We start from the raw sequence: 14,992 nt of genomic DNA on the forward strand, positions 1-14,992 counted from the left end.
TCCCAGAAAGCACTTTGTGGCCAGTCTCCACTTCACTGGTGTGTGAGCATTTTATAAAAATATATTTATTACATTAGAATAAAATTTTAATCGTACACAATAAATAGAACAAATAAAATTGTAATACAATCAAGTGGATTATAAAATAAAAAAATGCATAGACCTGCTATCATTTGAGAGTGGTACAAACTCAATAAGGAGGTCAGGTCAGTATGCGCACCGCCGCATGAAAGTTGCGGCCATATACGTAAAATAGTTAAATCTCTATAAAATAGAGCACATGTAACAAACAATTCTTCACATCCATAAAACGATTTGATCCATCGCTGTGTGAGACGACGTACACGCAACTTGCTGCTGTATATAATAGTGAGCGCAAAAAAAGCAACCAGTTAGAGCATGCGGCGTTTAGTGATCATCCACCTCAGTTTACAGAGGTGTCGACAATAAAAAGACAGTGAGAGCTCTTGTTTTTTCATGATCACAAATATGTCTAGAGACAGAATGTGCGGATAGTGATCTTTTTTAGCTATAATTTGTCTATTCCCAGATAATACCAGCAAGTGTCTGACTTTCGTAATTTTTGTCAACGACATCTGTTTACTACTACTGGCAACATTTGGCTATATTAATAGAAAAGCATTTTCATGTATGCGTGATGCGTTATTCTGCTGCGACATTAATTTAGATTATTGATTGATCGATATGCCACACTTCGTTGTTATAGCAGTTCGTAGTAACAATTGTATGCAGATGTGTAGGTTCGTTCAAGAGGGACATCCCTGTCTTCTGCCGTCGCAAACAGCTTCCGCCCCGCATTCGGGAGGTACCGGGTTCGATCCCTGGTGCCTCCGGTTACCCACCGGTTTTTAAATGGGTACAAGCTTTCCTCCGGCCTGGTGCTCGGCTCTTCTGGGGTGAAATGCTTGGGAAAAGGGCCACATAATGGGCTGTTGCCGCGCAAGGCGGACTTATTGTTGTCCGATGGCGGAACGAATCACTGCCACATCGGCGCAACTATTTCTCAGACTGGACCTTCGCCCTCCCACCGGGCCTAAAAGCCTAGGAGAACGGTCATCAATGGTTATGGACAAGAACCGTGTAGCCACAAGTCCGAAAACCGACTTCGCGCTCAGGCGAAGACCCTCAACTCCTCATCGTGGCTGGGTGTGTACCGAAATCGCGACTTGCGACTCGGCAATCATTCTACAGAAATGATCCTATGAAGAATGATCTTTGTATTCCCCCTTGACTGCACAGTCCAAAAACGCTTCTTCCAGAAACATCGCGAAAAAGCACATCACTGCTACCTTTTTTAGCTCGACAACAACGGCTGAGACAGATTGCGTCTGGTGACATGTTTTTCTTCAGTTTTCTTGTTCTACTACTTCAGAACGCTTTGAAGGTGAATGTAGTCAAAAGGCCTTGGGAATGTTTTTATTGAGTAATGAAGAAAGGCTTTTCAAACGCGTATCTTTTCATAGCATCATGAATCAGCTTTGCACAGGGCAAAACATTGAAGCGATCTGTGTGTCCCTTGAAGTTGCCATCCTCCAGTGAAAATGGCAGGAGAGCCCCCAAATGTGCACCGTTCGCCATTGTAGCCCTTTCCATCAAGTCCTTCTATCAAGTGGCTGCATTGATTAAGCCCATTTTTTTACTATGGTGCGTAATACTGCTTCCAGTGCATTTGGCAGTGCCTTTTGCATCAGTTGGGGTGTCTAGTGAAAGAACCTGCAGATGGCCGTCATTTTCCCCTACAGAAGACATGGGCCGCACAGGCACGGTAGTGCAACTTCGCAACCAATATTTTATACATTAGTGCATTGTTTGCAGTCGTCACGCGGGCAACCATGGAAGAGAACGCTAGAAAGTTATTGTCGTCTCTAGCATTTAAAGATTACAAATTGTCCATCGATTCTGAGCGGTGTAATTTTGCTTTCGCGCGAACTGAGATTGCTGAATATAGCAAGCCATCTTTGCGATTTATGTGAACGTATGTGTCCCCCACCTAACTTTCAAAAGGCCTTTTTTGTTTCCATTTTGCACACCTTAAAAATGAATCTCAGCACGTATACGAACCTAATCATTTTTTTAGAGACATCCTTCTTGCCTGACGTTCGCGCTAATTGGGGGCAAGTCTTCCATTTTGTGACCAGACAGTCACTTTTTTTTTAGTTTCCTTCTAAGAGAGATCATATAGGTTCACATAAAAGGCAGCAGAGTTTGATCAGTTAGCAAAGGTCCACATTAATTCGAAAAAGCCTCTTAAAATTTTACGGTTTAAGATATCTATTTGCCACCGTGTTACTTGTTCCCTGTAAAGAGTGCACCACCACAGTAAGACCATGAATGCAAAGAAGCCAGAGTTCCAGATAGTACAGCGGTTTAAGTAAACCGTTAGAGCGCTCTGATAGGCACGTCTCAACAGTATGAAGATTCACGAAATGTCGGACAAGCCCTTCATGAAGTGCGAGCAAATCCTTATATTGGCTTCAGCGTTCTAGCGAGAAAACTTTAGGCCGTTGCAATTACGTTCCGGATCTGTATTGCTGTTCCTGCATAATTTGTTTTTTATAGTATTTAGCTTGAATTTGCCAAATAAAGCGTATATTTTTAGTTACTAGCTTACGGAAGCGCACGTTTTCTTTTCGAATTTTCTTTCGCTCATTTTCTGCCTGAATTTTGATATAATGATATTACAAGTACTTCATTATTAGTGATAATGCGAATAAAATATAGAAACTCCCTGCACTTCATGGTAATTCGAGAATAATACATGCAATAATTAAGCATAATGTTCTTTTGGCCCTTATCTGAAGGACATTATTTGCACATAGCTGCGGGTAAGTTCACGTCGATAATAACGCTTAAGGGTTTTCACAGCCAGAATATATGGCCAAATAGTACTAAAGCCTAAACAGTCCACAAAAACGCTAGTAGACAAAAAAGAGAAAAAGACAAGAGTGGATTAAAAATTCATTTAAATCAAAGTGAAAGCCCTCCTCGAAGAGCATGCGCGCAAAGCCCTGTATATAGCATACTAAAGTTAATAATAACTAAATCTGAAATACGATACAAGATGAATTCTTGAAGCAAGAAACCAAGGCGAAAACAGAAAACAGAAGAGTGTGCAAGTACCCAATTCGGCACGTGGCATCGTGATAACTTCAGTAAGGATGAAACCAAAAACTGCTATAAAATTTATAGAAAGCTGCGTTTTTTACTCCCGGTATAGCATTACCGATGACGAGAGAGAAACCTCCCTGCGCTCTAGACCAGATTCAAATAAAACTAAGAGAACACTTAATTCTCTAAAATAATTCCTAAAGCTACTCAACCAAGCCCGGAACGCCACGAGCAGTAAGTTGTAGTAAGAAAGCCGTAGCGTCGTTGCATCACTGCGGTGGCACAGTTCAGTTCAGTCGTTCAGTCGTGTCCGACTCTTCGTGACCCTATTGACCATGTCACGCCACGCTTTCCGGTCTCTCACTATCTTCCTAACATCACATAACTTCATCTGCACTGCCTCGAGGATGCCATCTAACCATCGCGTTCGCTGCCTACCCCTTCCCCGGCGACCCTCAACCTTTCCAAACATCAAATCTTTCTCCAGCGACTCCTCTCTTCTCATCAGATGACCAAAGTAGCTGAGCAAAATTTGACCCTCCAATGAGCAGTCAGGGTTTATGGTCGACAGTATCGACTGATTTGATCTTCTGGCAGTCCAAGGAACTCTCAAGAGTCTTCGCCAGCACCACAATTCAAACGCGTCAATTCTTCGGCGGTCAGCTTTTTTCACAGTCCAACTCTCGCATCCATACATCACAACTAGAAAGACCATAGCACGAGTTATACGGATCTTGGTTAGTAGACTAATGTCTCTGCTCTTTACTAGGCGGTCAAGGCTAACCATTGCTCTCTTTCCCAGAAGCAGGCGTCTCCTAATTTTATGGCTGCAATCTCCTTCCGAGGTAATCTTGGAGCCCAAGAACAGAAAATCTGTCACAGCTTCCACTTCTTGTCCATTGATGCTCCAGGACTTGATAGGGCAAGACGCCATGATCTTTGTCTTTTTAATGTTCAGTTTAAGCCCAAACTTCTCACTCTCTTCTTGTACGCGCATCAGAAGTCTCTTGAGTTCCACTTCACTTTCTGCCATTAAAGTGGTATCATCCGCATATCTAAGGTTGTTGATACGTTTCCCAGCAATCTTCACTCCAGCTGAAGACTCGTCCAGACCGGCCTTCCTCATGATACACTCTGCATATAGGTTAAATAGGCAGGGCGACAGTATGCAGCCTTGCCTCACTCCTTTCTCGATCGGAAACCAATCAGTAAGACCATGCCCAGTTCTGACTGTGGCCTCTTGCCCTTCATACAGGTTCCTGAAGAGACAGATGAGGTGAATTGGAACTCCCATCTCTTGGAGAGCTTGCCACAATCTGCTGTGATCTACGCAGTCAAACGCTTTTGCGTAATAAATAAAGCAGAAGTAGATGGGTTTCTGGAACTCTCTTGCTTTTTCCATGATCCAGCGAAGGTTAGCAATTTGGTCTCTAGTTTCTCTGCCCTTGCGAAACCCAGCTTGCACGTCCGGAAGCTCCCGATCCACATACTGCTGCAGCCTACCTTGGAGGATTTTCAACATCACCTTGCTAGCATGCGAAATAAGCGCGATCGTGCGGTAGTTGGAACAATCTCTGGCACTGCCTTTCTTTGGAATGGGGATGTAAACGGACCTCCTCCAATCCTGTGGCCACTGCAGGGTTGTCCAAATCTTCTGACATAATGTATGCAGAATGTTAACAGCGTCATGATTGAGGTTTTGAAGCAACTCAGCTGGAATGCCATCAATTCCGCTAGCTTTGTTCTTAGCAAGGCTGGCTAAGGCCCATTCAACTTCACTCTTCAGGATGCCCGGCTCGAGATCAGTAATCACAACCGTCTTATGTTGGGTTTGCACATTCGGGTCCTTCTTGTACAGTTCTTCTGTGTATTCCTGCCACCTCTACTTTATCTCTGAGGCTTCAGTGGGGTCCTCGCCTCGTTTGTCCTTTATCACGCCCAGCTTAGCACAGAAGCTTCCTTTGATATATTTGATTGTCTTATACAGAGCTCTTGTGTTCCTTAATTGGCTGTTGTCCTCAACTGCTTGGCACTGTATGTTCAGGAAGGCATTCTTATCTCTCCTTGCTATTTTCTGAAAATCCGCATTGAGAACCTTGTATCTTTCTCTTTCCCCCATACCTTTTGCCATCCTCCTTTCCTCAGCTATTTGCAAAGACTCTTCAGATAAACCAGTTTGCTTTCATGCATTTCTTTTGCTTTGGAACTACCTTAGTAGCAACTTCTTGTATTATACCACGAACATCAGTCCACATCTCTTCGTGCTCTCTGTCTTCTAGATCTAATTCTTGAAATCGATTCCTCACTTCCACAGCATATTCTAATGGAATTTGATCCAGATCATACCTGAAAGGCCTTCTAGTTTTCTGCGTTTTCCTCAATCGAAGCTTAATTTTGGCAACAAGAAGCTGATGATCGGTGCCACAATCGGCCCCCAGGCCTTGTTTTTACTGCTTGTATAGCGCTTCTCCATCTCTGCCGGCAAAGAATATAATCGATCTGATTCCTGTACAGACCGTCCGGTGAAGTCCATGTGTACAGGCGCCTCTTGTGTTGTTGAAAATAAGTATTCGCTATGGTCAGGTTGTTTTCTTGACAAAACTCTACTAGCCTCTGCCCAGCTTCATTTGGCTCGCCAAGACCGAACTTGCCTATAATTCCGGATATTTCTTCACTCCCGACCTTAGCATTCCAGTCTCCTATGAGAAAAACGACGTCTAATGATGGGGTGCGGTCTAAAAGGCATTGTAGGTCCGCATAAAATCTCTCAACGTCAGCTTCTTCAGCAGCAGTGGTCGGTGCATAGACTTGGATAACTGTTATGTTGAAAGGGTGACCTTGGATCCGAAGTGAAATCATTCGGTCGTTTTTGGGGTTGTACCCTAGCACTGCTTTGCCCATTCTTCTGTTTACTATGAGAGCGACCCCATTCCTTCTCTTGGATTCGTGCCCACAAAAGAAGACATAATGGTCGCCGGAGTTAAAATCTCCCATTCCGGTTCACTTGAGCTCGCTGATACCCAAGATATCAATGTTCAATCTGTCCATTTCTCGCTTGACGACATCCAGTTTACCTTGCGTCATAGATCTTACATTCCATGTTGGTATGTGATATATCTCCTTGCAACATCGGACTTTCCGGTCGCTTCCCGACACATCCACAACTGAGCGTCCTTTTGGCTTTAGCCCAGCCGCTTCATTCGTCCTGGAGCTACTAGGAATCGCCCTTTGTTCATCCCCAGTAACATGTGGGACGCCTTCCAACCTGGGGGGCTTATCTTCCGGCGCCATATCATTAATGGTATTGTGACTGGCCATAGGGTTTTCTTGGCAGGCAATACTGGAGTGGGTTTCCATTACCTTCTCCAGTGAATCACATTTTGTCAGAACTCTCTGCCGTGACCTGTCTATCTTAGGTGGCCCCACGCAGCAGAGCTCACGACTTCATCGAGTTTCGCAAGCCCCTCCGCCACGACAAGGCAGTGATCCATGAAGGGGTGCGGTGCACACTGCCACTATAATAGAATGTGCCACTGAGAGTGCTTTTCTAGTGATTATGCAAACGCGAACGCGCTTTTTAGCAGTGCACAGACACAAAAGGAAATGCCGTGGATCGTCATCAGTATAGCATGTTATCTCTTTTCTCTGATACATTATTGCTACCACACAAGTGAATATTGTAAGAACATATATCATTATCTTCTTGGTCATAGGTTACTATTACTACTTGGTACTTTAAGTTTACTTTTCGCTATGTACATTGTGTCTCAGTGATGTCACAACCCCAAAGTAAAACAGCTTCAATTTTTAGCTAGGAACCGCCTTACGGGAAAAAGCACTAAGCTTCTTTGACAGAAGCGGTCGACATGTTGCCCAGATGACTATGATACGGCTGTACATGAAAATGGGATACGGATGTGTCTGTGAAATAAAGACAAAATACCTGTCACGAATTTGAAAGAAATGTCGCGCAATTACATGGTGAATCATACTGCAGAATCTACGAAACACACTAACTGTGCTGACAAAATAAAGCCGCTAGATGCTTAGGACAAGTTGAGCCTTAAAGGGACTTCACCGAGGCTAATCCAAATAGTCCAAAACCAGTCCTCGATTTCTATATGTCCTTATTCCTCAGTGATGTCACAACCGCAAAGTAAAACAGCTTCAATTTTTAGCTAGGAACCGCCTTACGGGAAAAAGCACTAAGCTTCTTTGACAGAAGCGGTCGACATGTTGCCCAGATGACTCTGCGCCTCTCGGGAAGCGATTTTATGTTACTATACTCGCGTGATATAAAACTATTTTTCTCGGACTGCTACTTTAACGGGAGACCAAAATGCTAGGGAACAAAGTGATAGGGAGGTTAGAGAAGCGCAGCTAAGTGCAGAACAGAGACGCAGGACTGCGTGTTGCAAGTGTGTCTCTAATAGGGGAGGTCGTAAGTTTGTTCTTCACGTTTTTTTCCATAGGTTAGGAAAAGCAAACATTATGAATGATGCGTTTGAATGTAAGCAACCGAGAACGACAGGAAATATCTGCGCATGCCGAAAATTAAGAAACATAACTTTTAAACGCCGAGGCTGATAATATCCGCATATGTGAAAAAGGATTTTTCGCACATCGAGAACAGACCCCACCAGAGGTGGGCAAATGCCCTCATTTTGGCCTTTCCTCCCTCGCCCTCAATTTACAATAGGCAGCCCTCCCTCACCCTCACCCTCACTTAAAACAAATTATTCGCCCTCCCTCGCCCTCATCCTCACTTAAAAAATATTGCTGGTCCTCACTCACCCTCACCCTCATCTCATTTGCGCTCCCTCACCCTCAACCTCATGCTCAGCAGTTTGAATATTTTAGTTATTTTTCATTATTTTCGATCTATGACAATGTTACAGTGAGTCAAAGTAGGCGCAAACCATTCTTATCTGCGTCTGTTTTAGGCAGTGTCAAGCCGCGTTGATCATTTAGCAATCCGAATTTTTCGAAGCTAACAATGCACTTAAATAAATGACGGGGCTGCGTTCATGTTGTAGCGTATCACTGGCAAGAGCCATCTGGTACTTGTTCCGACAGTTGCTGAGATTAAGATATGCACTGCACATGGAAACCAGAGGCTGTGAAAAGTGCAAAGAACAATTCTTGCAGTGCCCTAAGCATGCCAATCAAAGGTGGAACTTCGAGTAGGAAGGAAAATAACCACTGCCATAGTTTACCGGGCAAACCTGCCCATCGGTTCACACGCCATGTGTTTGAAGGAGATAGAGTGATCAAATACATTTACACAGCGCATGAGGAAGGAGGAGGTTCTAACTTCTAACCAGCCGCAGACGGAAGGCATGAGGCATATACGGCATATTAGACAACAGAACAATGTAATCTAATTCAAGTAACAGAAAAACGCTATCACACAGAAGCGTAAATTTCGAGGGAGTCAGGGGGTCATGACCCTCGATCGCTTCGCAGAGGGGGTTGGGATGGGGGGACATAGCATGCGAGCCCGGGGCCGCGCGCGATAATTCCAGACATGTACATGCAGTGTCATTTGGGAAACGCCGTGTAAAAATGCGGTTTTTAGGACACGGCGCCGTATCGCATCCCGCTTTCGTCCAAGAACAAACCGAAAACGCAAAGTGAAACACGTACCTCTGTTGCGCTTCTGGTTTTCACGAACGCCGCCTCAGAATTGCGTAAAACCTTTTTTTTTTTTTTTTTTCAATTTCTATTAAAGCTATACGAGAATAGGACGAGACAGCGCCTAACTAGAGCAGTACGATGTGCAAAGTGAACAGGCAAGAATTTCATGCATAAGGTTTGATCATGCTTCCTGAATAGTGTGCTTAAATCTAGGATCACTTATGAAAAAAGCAGTGCTTATAGAACGGGAACAGAAGAGCAACACATATGCGCCAACTAGCCGAAATCAGCGCTCTGCATTAATTCGCCTAAGTTCACATCTCCATAGCTGATCTGCTTCATTCCGGACAAACCCGCATATGCAAAAGCCGGAAAACGGATTGTCTGCACTGTGAAGGCAAGAGCGGCAAAAAAATGAAACTCACCCGGAACCTGCATGACGTCCTACACACCTTTCACTTGGACCGCGCATTTCCCAATAATATCCGAGGACACTGCCATAATTCAAACTTATTGGCGCACATAGCACACAGACGTCCTTGAGCATATAGAATTTGCAACAGCGCACCAAAGTGTTGTTTCAACAAGCGTCAACAACTTGAGCGGTCCGATCGAAAGGACACAGCAACACAAACTGAAGGGCTTCCCCAGCCATTCCTGCAGTTCGCTGTTTCTTTTCTTTTTTTTTCTTTTGGGGGGGGGGGGGGGGGGACAGCAGAAGGAAGACCCTTTCTTTGCACAGAGAGCGGGAAAGGACCGCGCGGTGGTGGACGCATGTGTATCCTTCCGAGAGCAATGCTGCCACGTCCATCCATGTCTCCACCCGGTGCCTCAGGGAGATCTGATAAGACCAGCCACAGCCGCCTTTTGAGCCCAGCCGTGGACCAGCGTGCGTGGTCTGCCCACCGCTCTGATATTTTTTTTTCTTTTTTAACAGCTTTCCTAATGACAGCTGCCCTCGCTATGGCAGGGGGGGGGGGGGGGGGGGGGGGGGGAGAGTCAAGCGCCTGTCGTCGGCGCATTGCCACAGGGTGCAAAGCTAGGCGCACACTGATTGTTTTGTGCGTTATCTGTCGCCCTCCCAAGAAGTCTTCAAACGAAGCGCCGCTAACCGAACCTCTCGGGCATGCAGGCTGAGGTGCACCCCGGCTAACAACGTTCCGGCTTACAGCCTTGTAGAATACTGTAGCCTGCCGAATGGAACATCTTCCCGCGGCCTAGTACGAGCAGTGGCGTTCGTTGCTTCGTTCACACTTCACACTGCTTCGAACCCATTCTCGAACCCGTTCACTGCTTCACACGAGAAGCAATCAACCGCTTGCACAACAACATGGGAAATCCGCGGAGAAGAGGAGGCCTCTTTCCTTCCACAGAAATGGCTAAGCACAATCAGGTGCACAAAAATCAGGGCTGCCAGAGTTTCAACCTGCCAGATGGAGATCCTAAGACATACCACGACTACACGGAATTGGGCTTACTTTTATCTCAGCTGTCTGGTTTATTAATATTGAGTCAGTCTTAGAGTGAATGTGGGGCGCTGAAGATGAGAGGTAGTGTTGAGCGTTCGAGAGCAGGTATAACGCAAACCCTCGAAGCATTCTTCCCTAAAGTCTTCCTCTTCTTCCGACCTGGTAGACGTTTTAACAGTATGCGAGACAGGTGCTCTCTGGTGCGACTTAAGCCTTAGCGGCATGTATCTCAGCTGGTTATCGTTTTGTTAAGAAAATGTAGGGACACTTATTAAAGTTCTCATAAAGTCCGAAGCTTTGGCTTTGAGGCAGTGGGTCTTACTCGAGGTATAAGCGTCCTGGAGGGCTGGAATTCCACGTCACCCTCTCATCGCATAGGTCAAAAGCACTCAGTGCGGACCTCTATAACCAAATGTGAATTGATGTTTTGTAGCTTTCCGGAAATCTAAAACCCTGCTTTACGTCAGTTAAAAATTCCAGTTCAGCGGTTGCCCTATTCTGCAGCATTGAGCCTACATCACTTTTTAGCTCTATATCGTGACGTACCAAGCACAGTAAATCATGCTTTGGATAAGAAGGTGCTGAAAGCCGACATAAACGTGGTCCACCCCTAGAGTGAAGCTGATCTTGGCAAATTAAGTAATGGCAAAATAAGAACACTGGCACGTTGCCGTACGTGCGACTCCTTAAGTTATCGGATAAGGCGACGGAGGCTTCAATTGCTAACACAAGTGGTGAATTCCATCTTAATGTATAGTATGCTTCGTATACTTTTCTGCTTGTTTCGAACGCGAACTTCTTCAAGATTGTCGTTTCGCAGAATGGAGGTGCACGTTTTTGGAACAGAACCACGACACTGACGACATAGACGGCCAGCTCCCCACCACCCCGCCAGTGCGTCTAATCCTGCGTGGAGCTCTGAAGTGCGACGTTTCTGCAACATCCAATTTGTTCTGTGTAGCTTCTGACACGGGAGATTGGTATATGGTAAATGACGGCACTCTCCATCGGCACGAACCCGCCTAAGTGTTTGATACTGCATCCTTAGCTGCTTGTGCTTTCCTTGCACTATATTGCACAAGCTAGCCAGTTTTTCGTGTACAGTGATGACTACCAATACGTCACCTTTCTGAGCCATGTTTTTTAAGCGGTGGGAAATTTGATAGTTATATGGAATGACAACGGATCTTGCACCTTGCGCTTCTTCAGCGTAGCGGTGCTGCTCTACATCCCTAGCATCCCTGGCAAGGTCCTCTAAAACAAAGGTGACCACCTCAGAGGCAAATCTTGCACTGCGCAGTGTTTGCAGCCAGACATCCACGCTTATATGTGCCATTCCCCGTAGGCAGGATTTGTCAAGAGGGGCACACAGGTAGTTTTTAGCAATGCTCTTCTTAGGAACCTTTGAATGAGCTAACTGCTGGTTTAAAATACCTTCTTTTTTTATAACGAGGCTGATACCTCAAGCATGGTTTGATTTTGCGAACAGCAACACATGTATCTAAGAACTGCAAGCACCCTTGCCCACACAACCCGAAAGCGCATTCGGCAAAGAATTAAACCTGGTACAGTATTGTCATATCCCCGTCATGCGTGAGTCTATGACAGCATTCAGCCTTACGATCGTTGGGCATTCCGATGCATTAAACTTATTCTGAATACAGAACAGATGCTAAAATCAAAGAATATTAAAGAACCTTCTCCGGTGCAGGACTTCAACAGGTTAGCACGAAATGCGAACACTCTATAGACTTTGGATACTGGAAATGAAACAACCCTTTCGCGAAATTGTGCTCAATGCTCACACGCTGTAGTTATTACTTTCAAATCGATGCTATGTTGACACCCATCTCAAGAAAACTGTCTTAAGAAAATAGAAAAAGTAAAACTTAATGCTATTGAAATTGCGGAAAAAACAATGCGCTGTAATTACGAGCCACACATATTAATGAACGATTTGGCAATTTTGATAATTCACAACAAGGAAAAAATCGATAAAATAAATAAGAAAATATTTCTTGTTCCTGCAAACACATGACAAAGATTGCAACGGATATTGAACTGCGGTTTATTTTATTGCAGCTATTATCAGCCCAAATTCAATGCTGTTTGTTTATTTCCGTTGGTTTTGTTGCGAATTGTAATCTACACAACTTATGAAAGTTTTATGTAAAACCTTTCTAACCAAACAGTCAAGTAACACTGTCAAGAAACATTTCGCATGCGTCGGCTACTCATGCAAGCTATCTGGACGAGAAAAAAAAACATGTGGCAGGGTCCCAGCAGATAAGATCACCCCACCTCGGTCTTTTGTGTTCAACGTTTCTCTGCGCGTCCCCTCTACTTTAGACGCGCTTTTTTTTTTCTGGGCGTGTTTTTTCCTAAATGGCAAAGAAACGTTAGCAGTTAGAAACGGGGGTCCTGTGTATTTTGCCGGTCCTGTCGTGTTCTGTGAGGCTGGAAAAGGCGACATCGTTCTCGGTGACTTCCTGGAGCTTCCTAGGTTCGTTTTTAGACTTTTCTTCACCACGAGCGCCGGGGCAATTTTGTGGCTTTCGTTCTGTGCCCCGTTCCATTACATCTGTTTTCTATACAACACATGCCCAGTGGAGGAGAAAGTGTGTTGTCCCTCATGCCTTTCGGGTTGCCGCGTGTTTTTTCTTACTGCAGAAACTACGCCTTTCGTGGAACATTTGCCCTCGCCCCTCAAACTCAGTATCTTTCCCTCCCTCACCCTCCCCTCACCGCCTCTGCCCTCCCTCACCCTCGTCCTCACGAATTTTTCAGCGCCGATCCTCCCTCGCCCTCACCTCACCGAATCAGATCCTCACGAGGTGAGGGTGAGGACGCCCTCATGAGGGTTCACCCTCGTGAGGATGCCCATGTCTGGACCCCACAACGATGCCAAACGATGCCCCACAACGATGCCCGTTATCCCTTTATGACTGTGTATGCCCGCTGATGTGTGCTCATGTGCTCGTGTTTGTTTATGGCTTACGCAACAAAGGTTCCGACAAATCGAAGGAGTTCGCTTCTCACAAGCTTCAATGAAAAATCAAGTTTCTTAAAGATGCTCTAAAATAAAAATTTCGTTAAAAGCCTTTCGTTCGTCTGGCTGCATAAATATTGTTGCGAAGACGAAGGTCGGCAGTGGCGCGAAAGGAGCCCTCGCACTCGGCTAACCATTAAATCATCCTTCACCATGTGACCATGTAGTACGTCTTCTTGCTTGTCACCTCGTAACATTTTAATGGAGGTGCAGGGTACGTCCTCCCCATCCTCCCTTTGGAGCATCGACACCATCCGTACGCCCAGACCATCGGCCGAGAGCCCGGGGATATTGCCGCGCAGCTTCGCCCCAGCCCTTTCTTTCCCAGACCCTACCAGCCGCAACTACCACCGCCCCGCCCCCAGCCCGGATTCGAAGACATAGCCACAGACGAACTGACCGGAGATATAATCAGAGCAAAGACCAGAAGGAATCGAAGAATATGAACACGCAAATCCCACCAGCCACCCGACGTGACCTCGAGCTATCGGCCCCATGGATGCTTTGGTGGCGGATGGTTTCAGAGCTGAGGCAGTTCACTCAATCATCATCGTGGTCATCGTCATCGTGACGGTAAGCAGGTCATTCTCTTCTATCTTTTCTTCATCTTCACCAACATTACACCACCGAATTCAATGAACCGATCGGGAAGATCGCTCGGTGGCCCCGGAAAGTGTTGCGAAGAAGACCGGCAGTGGTGCGAGAGGAGCCCTCGCGCTCGGCCAGCCATTAAATTATCCTTCCCTCTGTCGCCATGTTGTGCCATCTTCTTTATTGTCGCCAGGTAACGCTGTTTTTTTATCAACCAAATGTTTGGGGTGTGTCCTAATGTATATTGAAGCCACATATGGGTATCAGTGACAATAAACTTGACGCGCCAACGTTTCGTGCTTTGAAGAAGACCCAAGGCAACAAACTGATAAGTAGAGAATTAATGTTGGCTTTTGGACAAACAGATTGTGACAAAGAATGTTGTTGTGTGTTGTTGTGTGTTGTGTTTTATGGCGCATAAGCATCTAAGGCTATCATGTGCCAAACACATGATGAGATCTGCTGTCAATGCAGCAGATGGTAATATGGTAATTAAAACTCATAATTTGTTAAGAAGGTTGGCATCTTTTCAGAACATAAAAACGCATGATATATTAACAAGAGCATTTTCTCCTATGAGTAAGCTAGGGTGAAGAGGAATATATTCTGAATAAAATATTGGAAAATGCTTCTTTCTTAGTTCTTCTAGCTTTGTACAGGAATATAAAATGTGATTAATTGTGATAGTTTCTCCGCAAAGGTCGCATGTTGGTATTTCCTCTTTTCTAAGAATATAACCATGTGTAAGGTGTGTATGTCCAATACGGAGGCGACATAAAATGACTTCAGTGAATCGTTCTTGGTGTGTGCATGACTTCCATTCAGATATGACAGGTTTTACTAGGTGTAGCTTATTATTTTCTTCATTATTCCATTTAGACTGCCATCTATCTCTTAGCTTAGACTGCATTAACTTGACTGCTTCATTGTAGGAAACGTGCACTTTCTTCATTTCTATATGTCGAGCTTGTGCAGCGCATATATCAGCGCTTTCATTTCCATCAATTCCTATGTGACTCGGAACCCAACAAAGCTTTACAGTATGTCCCTGTGTAGTGGCTGTTTTTATGCTGTGTATGATGTCACCAATAAGCGGTTTGCCTGCATTTTTAAGATT

The 14,992-nt window shown here is 45.0% G+C and overlaps 1 non-coding gene across 1 annotated transcript; it reads right to left on the minus strand.

Annotated features, from left to right (window-relative positions):
* Positions 1 to 1,023: 1,023 nt before the first annotated feature.
* On the minus strand, positions 1,024 to 1,237 carry LOC146191293 (small nucleolar RNA U3). The gene has a single exon (XR_014707101.1). It is a non-coding gene; the product is annotated as a small nucleolar RNA U3 (small nucleolar RNA).
* Positions 1,238 to 14,992: the final 13,755 nt, after the last annotated feature.

This window comes from Amblyomma maculatum, chromosome 4, assembly GCF_055883805.1.
Source record: "Amblyomma maculatum isolate TAMU_Amacu chromosome 4, ASM5588380v1, whole genome shotgun sequence".
In the NCBI taxonomy this organism is placed as follows: domain Eukaryota; kingdom Metazoa; phylum Arthropoda; class Arachnida; order Ixodida; family Ixodidae; genus Amblyomma; species Amblyomma maculatum.